This window comes from Idiotropiscis lumnitzeri, unplaced genomic scaffold (genome assembly GCF_059441095.1).
Source record: "Idiotropiscis lumnitzeri isolate Australia: NSW breed Sydney's pygmy pipehorse unplaced genomic scaffold, RoL_Ilum_1.0 HiC_scaffold_52, whole genome shotgun sequence".
NCBI classification, from domain to species: Eukaryota; Metazoa; Chordata; class Actinopteri; order Syngnathiformes; family Syngnathidae; genus Idiotropiscis; species Idiotropiscis lumnitzeri.
The window spans coordinates 199,387-215,868 of record NW_028283590.1 but is presented as its reverse complement, the minus strand read 5'-3'; the positions used below and the strand labels follow the sequence as shown (position 1 = coordinate 215,868).

Sequence of the window (16,482 nt, the reverse complement as noted above, 5' to 3'; positions counted from 1 at the left end):
TCTGACTTTTCAGCACCGTAATAGCCACGCCTTTTGCCAAAACGTCACAAAATTCGGCTGAGAGAAAGATCATTGTCTTGAGTCTTTTCTGACTAATTTTCAGTCGGATTTGTCAAAAGGGCACCGTGCAGGATGTGAAAATTAAAATAAAAACACATTTTTGATTCCACTTGGCGGCGCTGTGTGTATAACAAAATAATAACATTAAGATGTCTTCAGGTCGGGACGTTTTATTTACAGGTGAAGGTTTGGATTTTCAGGAGCATGTGCAGGGGAGTTATTAAGCATTCATTTATTTGTATTAGGTTCATTTTGTCTTCTTATTATTGATATTTGACTGATTCATTAAAAGCAGACAATTATGTTTTAGGTTAATTTTTTACCTGACATGTTTCGGCGAGTCTTTCGCCTTCTTCAGAGTGTCGCATGATGGTGTCTTGAGACCCGTCTTTATCAGCTGATGTTCCATGAGGGTGTGACTTACCTGTCAAAAAAATGAAAAATCAGAGCAGTAAAAGAACAAGCACAACATGAACATTACAAATCAGCAATCACTGACCACTGCAAAAGGGAAAACCACATCATGGACCGGGAGAAGGGCAGGGTCATCCGCACCGAAGAGAACAAACAACAGCGCTGGATCAGAGAGGCCATTGAGATCTGCAAGCGAGGCATAAAAACCATGAACAGAGACAAGGGAGCCTTCATCCTCTCTACCACCTAGAGCAGCATCTTGGCGGAGTGAACGGACAGCGGGGGGTGTGACTTGCCTTCATTCTTGTGACAGGTAAGTCACGCCCTCATGGAACATCAGCTGATAAAGACGGGTCACAAGACACCATCATGTGACACTCTGAAGAAGGCGAAAGACTTTCGTATTGTGACATCCTCAAGGCCTAAACACTCATCCGAGCAAATATAAGGTAGATTTTGTGAACCTGCCCGGAGAAAAACATCAACGAAAATAATTTGTATTTGTTTTAACCAGTTGGTGGCGCTACCACTGCGATCAAAAATAAGTTGGCAGCCGTCTTCAGGGCCTGAATATCCTCAAATGTGAAAAATTTCGAGATGGATCATCTGAATCATTTTGCAGGAACTTTTGTTGCCACGGAGAATAATCAGACTCTGCGGCACCGTAATAGCCACGCCCTTCGAAGGAAAGTCACAAAAATAGGGATAGAGTAAGATCAATGTCTTGAGTCTTTTCTAGCCAATTTTCAATCGGATTCGTTAAAAGGGCACCGTGCAGGACGTCAAAATGTAAAAAATGATATTGATTGGCGCAAGGTGTATAACAGAATATAAACATATAGATGTCTTCAGGTACCGACTCTTGATGTACATGTGAAGTTTTGGATTTTTAGCAGCATGTGCAAGAGAGTTATTAAGCATTTTGTCCATTGCGGCGAAGGAAATCTTAAGTGAAAACTTCAAAGCCCCGCCCCCGTCATATAGTATTTCGGAAACAAAAAATTTTAGCCCCAGTGTTTGTCCCAGGTCTTAAGATGCTACAGACAGAATTTTAAGGCAATCAGATGAAGCCTTTAGGATCAGGGTGCAAAAGAATGACCCCTGTAAACATGCAAAAAAGGGCAAAAGTCGGACTTTCAAAAATTCATAACTCACTTCCTGTTCATATTAGACGTTAAAATATCAAATTTTTCGCCATGCCCGATGAGACTGCCAAGTTTGGTGAATTTTTGTGCATGTTTCGGGGGGGCAAAAATGTAATCGAACAATCGGAAAAATAATAATAATAATTTCTACAAAAACAACAGGGACTTCGCAGCGGTCGCTGCTCAGGCCCTAATAATAATAATAACAATAATAATAAAAGTATTAATATTTTCTACAAAAACAATAGGGACCTCGCAGCCGTCGCAGCTCGGGCCCTAATAACAATTTCTAGAAAAACAATAGGGACCTCGCAGCGGTCACTGCTCGGGCCCTAATAATAATAATAATAATAATTTCCACAAAAACAATGGGGACCTCGTAGCGGTCGCTGCTCGGGCCCTAATAATAATTTCTACATAAACAATAGGGACCTCGCCGCGGTCGCTGCTCGGGCCCCAATAATAATTTCTACACAAAGTCCATTGTGGTGACCCGCCCCTTTTAAGTAAATTCAAAATGGCCGACTTCCTGTAAAACCTAGCTCATTGCTCCAAGAGACTTTTTTGTAGGTCTTGGTCTTATACATACAGTGAACCCTCGCTACTTCGCGGTTCACCTTTCGCGGGTTCAGTGCTTCGCGGGTATAAAAAATATTCGGGGGCATTGTAGTTTCGCCGAGCGGCACGACGGGCGCTGGAGCGGTTAGACGGCCGGCGTGCGCCGAAGAAGAGCGTGGGCGAAGAGGAGAGTGGACGAAGAAGAGCACGTTCCCCCGGACACGATCGGTGGCGACGTTTCGCGCGGTTCGGACCGTACCAGAGCTCCGGCCGGCGTGCGTGGCAGTTAAGCCGTAGAGGAGCACCTTCCCCGGGCACGGGCGGTGCCAAGCGGCCCCGAGGTTTAACCGAATGGAAGCTCCGGAGGAGGAGGGCATGCTCGCGTCACAGTAAGCCGAAGAGGAGCACCTTCCCCGGGCACGGGCGGTTCCAAGCGGCCCCTAAGTTTAACCAAATGGAAGCTCCGGAGGAGGAGGGCATGCTCGCGTCACAGTAAGCCGAAGAGGAGCACCTTCGCCGGGCACGGGCGGTTCCAAGCGGCCCCTAAGTTTAACCGAATGGAAGCTCCGGAGGAGGCGGGCATGCTCGCGTCACAGTAAGCCGAAGAGGAGCACCTTCCCTGGGCACGGGCGGTGCCAAGCGGCCCCTAAGTTTAACCGAATGGAAGCTCCGGGGGAGGAGGGCGGGCGTGTGTCACAGTTAAGCCGAATTGGAACACCTCTTCCGCCCGGGCACGAACGGAGCGCGAAGCTGTCAGTTATGAATGAATAAATGAATAAATAAATAAATAAATAAAGAATGCCACCTTTCATTTCACAGGGCACACCGGACGGCGTACCAGCAGGTAATAGTCGGAGTAATTAAATAAATACAAAAAGAATGGCTGGGGAATAAAAAAATAATACGTTTTAATAATAATTTGGTTTTTTTGTTATAACATGAATTTCACTCTCTCTCTCTCTCTCTGTATATATATATATATATATATATATATATATATATATCTATATATATATATATATATATATATATTTATTATATATATTGTATTTTTTTTTAAGCATTTTTGAAGGTGCGCCGCTACTTCGCGGATTTTCAGTTTCCGCGGGTGGTCTCGGTCCCCATTAACCGCGACAACCGAGGGTTCACTGTACTCCATAAAATTTACAAAAAGCGAGGTGAAACACTCAACCAGGGCTGCTTTTTTGAACATTTCTCGAGGGCCATGGCGAGCCATTTAAAAAAAGCTGCACAACTAACGTATAAAATATTGATAAATTTGCTCTGCCTGATGTGTGTGTCAAGTTTCACGAGTTGTCGTTCATATTTAGAACCTCATAATCAGCGTTGTTTTATTGCCGAACAGTGCAATGCCACTCCCACAACTTTTCACGAAAAAGGATGAATTTCGTATTGTGACATCCTCATGGACGAAACAGTCCTCCGAGCATATATGAGGGCGACCTTGTTGAGTTGCACGGAGAAAAACATCCAAGAAAATAACTTGTATTAGCTTTTACCAGTTGGTGGCGCTACTACTACGATGAAAAATAGGTTGGTAGATGTCTTCAGGGTTGAAGTATCCTCAAATGTGTACAACTTCGAGAAGATAGGATCATCTCAGTCATGTTGCCGGAGCTTTTGTTGCCACAAAGTACAATCGGACTTTTCAGCACCGTAATAGCCACGCCTTTTGCCAAAACGTCACAAAACTCCGCAGAGAGTAAGATCATTGTCTTGAGTCTTTTCTGACTAATTTTCAGTCGGATTCGTCAAAAGGGCACCGTGCAGTACGTGAAAATTAAAATAAAAACAAATTTTTTATTCCACTTGGCGGCGCTGTGTGTATAACAAAATAATAACATTAAGATGTCTTCAGGTCGGGACATTTTATTTACAGGTGAAGGTTTGGATTTTTAGGAGCATGTGCAGGGGAGTTATTAAGCATTCATTTATTTGTATTAGGTTCATTTTGTCTTCTTATTATTGATATTTGACAGATTCATTAAAAGCAGACAATTATGTTTTAGGTAAATTTTTTACCTGACATGTTTCGGCGAGTCTTTCGCCTTCTTCAGAGTGTCGCATGATGGTGTCTTGAGACCCGTCTTTATCAGCTGATGTTCCATGAGGGTGTGAATTACCTGTCAAAAAAATGAAAAATCATAGCAGTAAAAGAACAAGCACAACATGAACATTACAAATCAGCAATCACTGACCACTGCAAAAGGGAAAACCACATCATGGACCGGGAGAAGGGCAGGGTCATCCGCACCGAAGAGAACAAACAACAGCGCTGGATCAGAGAGGCCATTGAGATCTGAAAGCGAGGCATAAAAACCATGAACAGAGACAAGGGAGCCTTCATCCTCTCTACCACCTGGAGCAGCATCTTGGCGGAGTGAACGGACAGCGGGGGGCGTGACTTGCCTTCATTCTTGTGACAGGTAAGTCACGCCCTCATGGAACATCAGCTGATAAAGACGGGTCACAAGACACCATCATGTGACACTCTGAAGAAGGCGAAAGACTTTCGTATTGTGACATCCTCAAGGCCTAAACACTCATCCGAGCAAATATAAGGTAGATTTTGTTAACCTGCCCGGAGAAAAACATCAACGAAAATAATTTGTATTTGTTTTAACCAGTTGGTGGCGCTACCACTGCGATCAAAAATAAGTTGGCAGCCGTCTTCAGGGCCTGAATATCCTCAAATGTGAAAAATTTCGAGAAGATGGATCATCTGAATCATTTTGCAGGAACTTTTGTTGCCACGGAGATTAATCAGACTCTGCGGCACCGTAATAGCCACGCCCTTCGAAGGAAAGTCACAAAAATAGGGATAGAGTAAGATCAATGTCTTGAGTCTTTTCTAGCCAATTTTCAATCGGATTCGTTAAAAGGGCACCGTGCAGTACGTCAAAATGTAAAAAATGATATTGATTGGCGCAAGGTGTATAACTGAATATAAACATATAGATGTCTTCAGGTACCGACTCTTTATGTACATGTGAAGTTTTGGATTTTTAGCAGCATGTGCAGGAGAGTTATTAAGCATTTTGTCCATTGCGGCGAAGGAAATCTTAAGTGAAAACTTCGAAGCCCCGCCCCCGTTCATATAGTATTTCGGAAACAAAAAATTTTAGCCCCAGTGTTTGTCCCAGGTCTTAAGATGCTACAGACAGAATTTTAAGGCAATCAGATGAAGCCTTTAGGATCAGGGTGCAAAAGAATGACCCCTGTAAACATGCAAAAAAGGGCAAAAGTCCTTAAAATGTAAATTTTAGTGCTGTAAATGCATTTTCAGCTCGCGCTGTACACATTTGCTATGAGAGGCATTATCTCATAAGGGAAATATTGGACAATGAAATTAATGACTGCCCAGGCTTCAGGATGTCTTTTTACACTATATAAATGTGGAAATTTACTTTGGAAACGTTTGGTTTAGCTGTTATAAAAGTTTGGTTTTTTAGTGCTGTAAATGCATTTTCAGCTCGCGCTGTACACATTTGCTATGAGAGGCATTATCTCATAAGGGAAATATTGGACAATCAAATTAATGGCTGCCCGGGCTTCAGGATGTCTTTTTACACTATATAAAGGTGGAAATTTACATTGGAAACGTTTAGTTTAGCTGTTAATGAAGTTTCGTTTTTTTAGTGCTGAAAATTCATTGTCTGCTGGCGCTGTACACTTTTTCTAAATGTTGCAATATCTCATGAAGGAAATACTGGACAATCAAATTAATGACTTTCCAGGCTTCAGGATGCCTTTCTACACTATATAAAGGTGGAAATGTACATTGGAAACGTTTGGTTTAGCTGTTATAAAAGTTTGGTTTTTTAGTGCTGTAAATGCATTTTCAGCTCGCGCTGTACACATTTGCTATGAGAGGCATTATCTCATAAGGGAAATGTTGGACAATCAAATTAATGACTGCCCAGGCTTCAGGATGTCTTTTTACACTATATAAAGGTGGAAATTTACATTGGAAACGTTTGGTTTAGGTGTTATAAAAGTTTGGTTTTTTAGTGCTGAAAATGCATTTTCAGCTCGCACTGTACACATTTGCTATGTGAGGCATTATCTCATAAGGGAAATACTGGACAATCAAATTAATGACTTCCCAGGCTTCAGGATGCCTTTTTACACTCTATAAATGTGGAAATTTACATTGGAAACGTTTGGTTTAGCTGTTAATGAAGTTTCGTTTTTTTATTGCTGAAAATTCATTGTCTGCTGGCGCTGTACACTTTTTCTAAGTTTTGCAATATCTCATGTAGGAAATACTGGACAATCAAATTAATGACTTTCCAGGCTTCAGGATGCCTTTCTACACTTTATAAAGGTGGAAATTTACATTGGAAACGTTTGGTTTAGCTGTTATAAAAGTTTGGTTTTTTAGTGCTGTAAATGCATTTTCAGCTCGCGCTGTACACATTTCCTATGAGAGGCATTATCTCATAAGGGAAATATTGGACAATCAAATTAATGACTGCCCAGGCTTCAGGATGCCTTTCTACACTATATAAAGGTGGAAATTTACATTGGAAACGTTTGGTTTAGCTGTTATAAAAGTTTGTTTTTTTAGTGCTGTAAATGCATTTTCAGCTCGCGCTGTACACATTTGCTATGTGAGGCATTATCTCATAAGGGAAATACTGGATAATCAAATTAATGACTGCCCAGGCTTCAGGATGTCTTTTTACACTATATAAAGGTGGAAATTTACATTGGAAACGTTTGGTTTAGCTGTAATAAAAGTTTGTTTTTTTAGTGCTGAAAATGCATTTTCAGCTCGCACTGTACACATTTGCTATGTGAGGCATTATCTCATAAGGGAAATACTGGACAATCAAATTAATGACTTCCCAGGCTTCAGGATGCCTTTTTACACTCTATAAATGTGGAAATTTACATTGGAAACGTTTGGTTTAGCTGTTAATGAAGTTTCGTTTTTTTAGTGCTGAAAATTCATTGTCTGCTGGCGCTGTACACTTTTTCTAAGTGTTGCAATATCTCATGAAGGAAATACTGGACAATCAAATTAATGACTTTCCAGGCTTCATGATGCCTTTCTACACTATATAAAGGTGGAAATTTACATTGGAAACGTTTGGTTTAGCTGTTATAAAAGTTTGGTTTTTTAGTGCTGTAAATGCATTTTCAGCTCGCGCTGTACACATTTGCTATGAGAGGCATTATCTCATAAGGGAAATATTGGACAATCAAATTAATGACTGCCCAGGCTTCAGGATGTCTTTTTACACTATATAAAGGTGGAAATTTACATTGGAAACGTTTGGTTTAGCTGTTATAAAAGTTTGGTTTTTTAGTGCTGAAAATGCATTTTCAGCTCGCACTGTACACATTTGCTATGTGAGGCATTATCTCATAAGGGAAATACTGGACAATCAAATTAATGATTTCCCAGGCTTCAGGATGCCTTTTTACACTCTATAAATGTGGAAATTTACATTGGAAACGTTTGGTTTAGCTGTTAATGAAGTTTCGTTTTTTTAGTGCTGAAAATTCATTGTCTGCTGGCGCTGTACACTTTTTCTAAGTGTTGCAATTTCTCATGAAGGAAATACTGGACAATCAAATTAATGACTTTCCAGGCTTCAGGATGCCTTTCTACACTATATAAAGGTGGAAATTTACATTGGAAACGTTTGGTTTAGCTGTTATAAAAGTTTGGTTTTTTAGTGCTGTATATGCATTTTCAGCTCGCGCTGTACACATTTGCTATGAGAGGCATTATCTCATAAGGGAAATATTGGACAATCAAATTAATTACTGCCCAGGCTTCAGGATGTCTTTTTACACTATATAAAGGTGGAAATTTACATTGGAAACGTTTAGTTTAGCTGTTAATGAAGTTTCGTTTTTTTAGTGCTGAAAATTCATTGTCTGCTGGCGCTGTACACTTTTTCTAAGTGTTGCAATATCTCATGAAGGAAATACTGGACAATCAAATTAATGACTTTCCAGGCTTCAGGATGCCTTTCTACACTATATAAAGGTGGAAATGTACATTGGAAACGTTTTGTTTAGCTGTTATAAAAGTTTGGTTTTTTAGTGCTGTAAATGCATTTTCAGCTCGCGCTGTACACATTTGCTATGAGAGGCATTATCTCATAAGGGAAATATTGGACAATCAAATGAATGACTGCCCAGGCTTCAGGATGTCTTTTTACACTATATAAAGGTGGAAATTTACATTGGAAACGTTTGGTTTAGCTGTTATAAAAGTTTGGTTTTTTAGTGCTGAAAATGCATTTTCAGCTCGCACTGTACACATTTGCTATGTGAGGCATTATCTCATAAGGGAAATACTGGACAATCAAATTAATGACTTCCCAGGCTTCAGGATGCCTTTTTACACTCTATAAATGTGGAAATTTACATTGGAAACGTTTGGTTTAGCTGTTAATGAAGTTTCGTTTTTTAGTGCTGAAAATTCATTGTCTGCTGGCGCTGTACACTTTTTCTAAGTGTTGCAATATCTCATGAAGGAAATACTGGACAATCAAATTAATGACTTTCCAGGCTTCAGGATGCCTTTTTACACTATATAAAGGTGGAAATTTACATTGGAAACGTTTGGTTTAGCTGTTATAAAAGTTTGGTTTTTTAGTGCTGTAAATGCATTTTCAGCTCGCGCTGTACACATTTGCTATGAGAGGCATTATCTCATAAGGGAAATATTGGACAATCAAATTAATGACTGCCCAGGCTTCAGGATGTCTTTTTACACTATATAAAGGTGGAAATTTACATTGGAAACGTTTGGTTTAGCTGTTATAAAAGTATGGTTTTTTAGTGCTGAAAATGCATTTACAGCACGAAAAAAACAAACTTTTATAACAGCTAAACCAAACGTTTCCAATGTAAATTTCCACATTTATATAGTGTAAAAAGGCATCCTGAAGCCTGGGAAGTCATTAATTTGATTGTCCAGTATTTCCCTTATGAGATAATGCCTCACATAGCAAATGTGTACAGCGCGAGCTGAAAATGCATTTACAGCACTAAAAAAACAAACTTTTATAACAGCTAAACTAAACGTTTCCAATGTCAATTTCCACCTTTATATAGTGTAAAAAGACATCCTGAAGCCTGGGCAGTCATTAATTTGATTGTCCAATATTTCCCTTATGAGATAATGCCTCTCATAGAAAATGTGTACAGCGCGAGCTGAAAATGCATTTACAGCACTAAAAAACCAAACTTTTATAACAGCTAAACCAAACGTTTCCAATGTAAATTTCCACCTTTATATAGTGTAAAAAAACATCCTGAAGCCTGGGCAGTCATTAATTTGATTGTCCAATATTTCCCTTATGAGATAATGCCTCTCATAGCAAATGTGTACAGCGCGAGCTGAAAATGCATTTACAGCACTAAAAAACCAAACTTTTATAACAGCTAAACCAAACGTTTCCAATGTAAATTTCCACCTTTATATAGTGTAGAAAGGCATCCTGAAGCCTGGAAAGTCATTAATTTGATTGTCCAGTATTTCCTACATGAGATATTGCAACACTTAGAAAAAGTGTACAGCGCCAGCAGACAATGAATTTGCAGCACTAAAAAAACGAAACTTCATTTACAGCTAAACCAAACGTTTCCAATGTAAATTTCCACATTTATATAGTGTAAAAAGGCATCCTGAAGCCTGGGAAGTCATTAATTTGATTGTCCAGTATTTCCCTTATGAGATAATGCCTCACATAGCAAATGTGTACAGCGCGAGCTGAAAATGCATTTACAGCACTAAAAAAACAAACTTTTATAACAGCTAAACTAAACGTTTCCAATGTAAATTTTCACCTTTATATAGTGTAAAAAGACATCCAGAAGCATGGGCAGTCATTAATTTGATTGTCCAATATTTCCCTAATGAGATAATGCCTCTCATAGCAAATGTGTACAGCGCGAGCTGAAAATGCATTTACAGCACTAAAAAACCAAACTTTTATAACAGCTAAACCAAACGTTTCCAATGTAAATTTCCACCTTTATATAGTGTAGAAAGGCATCCTGAAGCCTGGAAAGTCATTAATTTGATTGTCCAGTATTTCCTTCATGAGATATTGCAACACTTAGAAAAAGTGTACAGCGCCAGCAGACAATGAATTTGCAGCACTAAAAAAACGAAACTTCATTAACAGCTAAACCAAACGTTTCCAATGTAAATTTCCACCTTTATATAGTGTAAAAAGATATCCTGAAGCCTGGGCAGTCATTAATTTGATTGTCCAATATTTTCCTTATGAGATAATGCCTCTCATAGCAAATGTGTACAGCGCGAGCTGAAAATGCATTTACAGCACTAAAAAACCAAACTTTTATAACAGCTAAACCAAACGTTTCCAATGTAAATTTCCACAATTATATAGTGTAAAAAGGTCTCCTGAAGCCTGGGAAGTCATTAATTTGATTGTCCAGCATTTCCATTATGAGATAATGTCTCACATAGCAAATGTGTACAGCGCGAGCTGAAAATGCATTTACAGCACTAAAAAACCAAACTTTTATAACAGCTAAACCAAACGTTTACAATGTAAATTTCCACCTTTATATAGTGTAAAAAGGCATCCTGAAGCCTGGAAAGTCATTAATTTGATTGTCCAGTATTTCCTTCATGAGAAAATGCAACACTTAGAAAAAGTGTACAGCGCCAGCAGACAATGAATATGCAGCACTAAAAAAACGAAACTTCATTAACAGCTAAACCAAACGTTTCCAATGTAAATTTCCACATTTATATAGTGTAAAAAGGCATCCTGAAGCCTGGGAAGTCATTAATTTGATTGTCCATTATTTCCCTTATGAGATAATGCCTCACATAGCAAATGTGTACAGCGCGAGCTGAAAATGCATTTACAGCACTAAAAAAACAAACTTTTATAACAGCTAAACTAAACGTTTCCAATGTAAATTTCCACCTCTATATAGTGTAAAAAGGTCTCCTGAAGCCTGGTAAGTCATTAATTTGATTGTCCAGTATTTCCCTTATGGGATAATGCCTCACATAGCAAATGTGTACAGCGCGAGCTGAAAATGCATTTACAGCACTAAAAAACCAAACGTTAGGAGTGTTTCCTTACACTTAGATACGTTTATACTGTGTATATTTGCATGCTTTTTCTGAATGTCTGCTGCTAATGTTATACATTAACGGCTACATTACGCCGCCGACTCTGTGTGATCTATATCTTTGCTGCTGTAACACCTCAAATTTCCCCATTGTGGGACTAATAAAGGACATCTTATCTTATCTTATCTTATGTTTATAACAGCTAAACCAAACGTTTCCAATGTAAATTTCCACCTTTATATAGTGTAGAAAGGCATCCTGAAGCCTGGAAAGTCATTAATTTGATTGTCCAGTATTTCCTTCATGAGATATTGCAACACTTAGAAAAAGTGTACAGCGCCAGCAGACAATGAATTTGCAGCACTAAAAAAACGAAACTTCATTAACAGCTAAACCAAACGTTTCCAATGTAAATTTCCACATTTATATAGTGTAAAAAGGCATCCTGAAGCCTGGGAAGTCATTAATTTGATTGTCCAGTATTTCCTTCATGAGATATTGCAACACTTAGAAAAAGTGTACAGCGCCAGCAGACAATGAATTTGCAGCACTAAAAAAACGAAACTTCATTAACAGCTAAACCAAACGTTTCCAATGTAAATTTCCACATTTATATAGTGTAAAAAGGCATCCTGAAGCCTGGGAAGTCATTAATTTGATTGTCCAGTATTTCCCTTATGAGATAATGCCTCACATAGCAAATGTGTACAGCGCGAGCTGAAAATGCATTTACAGCACTAAAAAAACTAACTTTTATAACAGCTAAACTAAACGTTTCCAATGTAAATTTCCACCTTTATATAGTGTAAAAAAGACATCCTGAAGCCTGGGCAGTCATTAATTTGATTGTCCAATATTTCCCTTATGAGATAATGCCTCACATAGCATTTACAGCACTAAAAACCAAACTTTTATAACAGCTAAACCAAACGTTTCCAATGTAAATTTCCACCTTTATATAGTGTAGAAAGGCATCCTGAAGCCTGGAAAGTCATTAATTTGATTGTCCAGTATTTCCTTCATGAGATATTGCAACACTTAGAAAAAGTGTACAGCGCCAGCAGACAATGAATTTTCAGCACTAAAAAAACGAAACTTCATTAACAGCTAAACCAAACGTTTCCAATGTAAATTTCCACATTTATATAGTGTAAAAAGGCATCCTGAACCCTGGGAAGTCATTAATTTGATTGTCCAGTATTTCCCTTATGAGATAATGCCTCACATAGCAAATGAGTACAGCGCGAGCTGAAAATGCATTTACAGCACTAAAAAACCAAACTTTTATAACAGCTAAACCAAACGTTTCCAATGTACATTTCCACCTTTATATAGTGTAAAAAGGCATCCTGAAGCCTGGGAAGTCATTAATTTGATTGTCCAGTATTTCCCTTATGAGATAATGCCTCACATAGCAAATGTGTACAGTGCGAGCTGAAAATGCATTTACAGCACGAAAAAAACAAACTTTTATAACAGCTAAACCAAACGTTTCCAATGTCAATTTCCACATTTATATAGTGTAAAAAGGCATCCTGAAGCCTGGGAAGTCATTAATTTGATTGTCCAGTATTTCCCTTATGAGATAATGCCTCACATAGCAAATGTGTACAGCGCGAGCTGAAAATGCATTTACAGCACTAAAAAACCAAACTTTTATAACAGCTAAACCAAACGTGTCCAATGTAAATTTCCACCTTTATATAGTGTAGAAAGGCATCCTGAAGCCTGGAAAGTCATGAATTTGATTGTCCAGTATTTCCTTCATGAGATATTGCAACACTTAGAAAAAGTGTACAGCGCCAGCAGACAATGAATTTGCAGCACTAAAAAAACGAAACTTCATTTCCAGCTAAACCAAACGTTTCCAATGTAAATTTCCACATTTATATAGTGTAAAAAGGCATCCTGAAGCCTGGGAAGTCATTAATTTGATTGTCCAGTATTTCCCTTATGAGATAATGCCTCACATAGCAAATGTGTACAGCGCGAGCTGAAAATGCATTTACAGCACTAAAAAAACAAACTTTTATAACAGCTAAACTAAACGTTTCCAATGTAAATTTTCACCTTTATATAGTGTAAAAAGACATCCTGAAGCCTGGGAAGTCATTAATTTGATTGTCCAGTATTTCCCTTATGAGATAATGCCTCACCATAGCAAATGTGTACAGCGCGAGCTGAAAATGCATTTACAGCACTAAAAAACCAAACTTTTATAACAGCTAAACCAAACGTTTCCAATGTAAATTTCCACCTTTATATAGTGTAAAAAGGCATCCTGAAGCCTGGGAAGTCATTAATTTGATTGTCCAGTATTTCCCTTTTGAGATAATGCCTCACATAGCAAATGTGTACAGCGCGAGCTGAAAATGCATTTACAGCACTAAAAAACCAAACTTTTATAACAGCTAAACCAAACGTTTCCAATGTAAATTTCCACCTTTATATAGTGTAAAAAGGCATCCTGAAGCCTGGGAAGTCATTAATTTGATTGTCCAGTATTTCCCTTATGAGATAATGCCTCACATAGCAAATGTGTACAGCGCGAGCTGAGAATGCATTTACAGCACTAAAAAAACAAACTTTTATAACAGCTAAACCAAACGTTTCCAATGTAAATTTCCACCTTTATATAGTGTAGAAAGGCATCCTGAAGCCTGGAAAGTCATTAATTTGATTGTCCAGTATTTCCTTCATGAGATATTGCAACACTTAGAAAAAGTGTACAGCGCCAGCAGACAATGAATTTGCAGCACTAAAAAAACGAAACTTCATTAACAGCTAAACCAAACGTTTCCAATGTAAATTTCCACATTTATATAGTGTAAAAAGGCATCCTGAAGCCTGGGAAGTCATTAATTTGATTGTCCAGTATTTCCTTCATGAGATATTGCAACACTTAGAAAAAGTGTACAGCGCCAGCAGACAATGAATTTGCAGCACTAAAAAAACGAAACTTCATTAACAGCTAAACCAAACGTTTCCAATGTAAATTTCCACATTTATATAGTGTAAAAATGCATCCTGAAGCCTGGGAAGTCATTAATTTCTTTGTCCAGTATTTCCTTCATGAGATACAGCAACACTTAGAAAAAGTCTGTGTGACAGCCTGGAGAGACTGCTGACAGGAGGGAATAGACCCCACTGGGGCTGACATGGGCTAGCTACCCATGCTGGCAGTCTCTGACACTGTGTTCAGTTTGTTGGAGACACCCGCCAAGTGCTACAGAAAGTCTACAAAGAATGACACCCCTACAGCCTGCGAGAGCGGGGGCGCAAGATGGCTCAATGACTGACCACACGGTTACAGACCTAGGAACAAACATGACTACGAGCAAGAACACGGTGCATGAGACAATGGCAGCAGGACACTCACTTCAGGTCTGCACCTGTGGCTGGGCAAAAGTAACATCAGTTACAGGGTTGAAGATCCACCAAGGAAAGAAGCGGTGTTTGGGAAAGCCGAGTCAAGGGCCTCGCATTGACCAATACTTCTTACGAAGTAATGCGTCAAATCAGTCGAGTGAAGCACAGCGACGGGAAAAAAACCAAAGTTCGCAGAGCATCAGCCCCCCTGTCACTGAGGAGGGTATTATAAACACAGAATTGCAGGAGGTAGAACCCACCCAGCCACAGAGACCTCCCAAAGAGAACAAGATCAAAGGGCACAGACAGAGTGTGAGGTGGCCCAAAACTATTGAGAAGAGAGAGTGGGAAACCGTCAATAACGACCTGGTGAAAATGTTGGAGCAACAAGTGGGCACTGCAGAGAGAAAGCTGGAACACATCGGTGACATCATCTACCACTATGGAGAGGAGCGCTTTGGAGTGAACAGCTGGAAAACCACCAACAAAATACCACCACCAACCAAACCTAGGAGGCAACAAGAGATAGAGAGACTGATCAGGGAAAGAAGGGACCTGCGGAAACAGTGGAGAAAAGCCTCTGATCCAGAGAGAGAAGGTCTCATGCTGCTCCATGGGGACATCAAGCTCCGGTTGAAAACCTTACGAAGAGCAGAGAACTTGAGGAAACTTCGCAGGAAGAAGGAACACACAAGAACCCTGTTCTATAAAAATCCCTTCAAGTTTGTCAAAGATCTCTTCGCTAAGGACAAAAGCGGGTTACTGCAAACTTCAAAGAAGGAACTTGAAGAGCACCTGGAAAAGGTCTACCAAGACACGAAAAGGCATGAACAGCTAGCCATCCCACATGATATCCCCCCCATTCGACCACCAGAGGTCAACATCGAGACCGGCCCTCCAAAATGGAAAGAAGTGGAGAACATGGTGGGCGTGCAAGATCAGGATCTGCACCAGGACCAAATGGAGTGTCATATAAGCTCTACAAGAACTCACCAGATGTCCTACGCTATCTTTGGAGGCTAATGAGAATCGTCTGGCAGAAGGGGATAATACCAAAGGCATGGCGAAGGGCTGGAGGTGTACTAATTCCAAAAGAGAAGGACGCAGATATCAGTCAATTTCGGCCAATCAGCCTTCTCAACGTTGAAGGGAAAATCTTTTTCAGCGTCTTGACACACACCACCTACCTGGAGAAAAAACGAGTACATTGACACATCCGTACAAAAGGCTGGAATTTCTGGATTCTCTGGCTGCTTGGAGCACACCAGTATGATCTGGCATCAGATTCAAGCAGCGAAGAAGAACAAAGGGGATCTTCATGTCATCTTTCTCGACCTAGCCAATGCCTTTGGTTCAGTTCCGCATAGCCTTCTCTGGGAGTCCTTCAACTTCTTCCGCGTTCCAACATCCATCACTACCTTGGTAAAATCCTACTTTGAAGACCTGCAGCTGTGCTTCACAACACCCGACTTCAAAACATCATGGCAGCAAGTAGAAGTAGGCATCATGGCAGGTTGCACGATCTCACCCCTGGCCTTTACAATGGCCATGGAGGTCATCATCAGGGCCTCAAAATGGGTGGCGGGGTGAGCGAACCAGGAACGGGATCCGCCTTCCACCGTCCGAGTATATATGGACGACATGACCACTCTGACCACCACTGCAGCTTGCACCAGGCGGCTACTTGGTAAGCTGCAGGAAAACATCAGCTGGGCCCGGATGAAAATCAAGCCGAACAAGTCACGTAGCATCTCGATAATCAAGGGAGAGCTAAAAGACGTGAAGTTCTGCATTGGTGACGAACCAATACCAACGGTGGCAGAACAACCT

At 39.8% G+C, this 16,482-nt stretch overlaps 1 long non-coding RNA gene across 2 annotated transcripts in view; it reads right to left on the bottom strand.

The window, feature by feature from the left end:
- Nucleotides 1-599: 599 nt before the first annotated feature.
- LOC148315705 (uncharacterized) overlaps nucleotides 600-16,482 on the bottom strand; it is a 57,689-nt gene continuing 41,806 nt past the window's right edge. For both annotated transcript variants that reach the window (XR_015840665.1, XR_015840666.1), the window contains 3 exons: nucleotides 4,397-4,497; nucleotides 4,221-4,321; nucleotides 600-660 (listed from right to left, as the gene is read on the bottom strand). This is a non-coding gene — a long non-coding RNA (uncharacterized LOC148315705). The remainder of the gene's footprint in view (nucleotides 661-4,220; nucleotides 4,322-4,396; nucleotides 4,498-16,482) is intronic.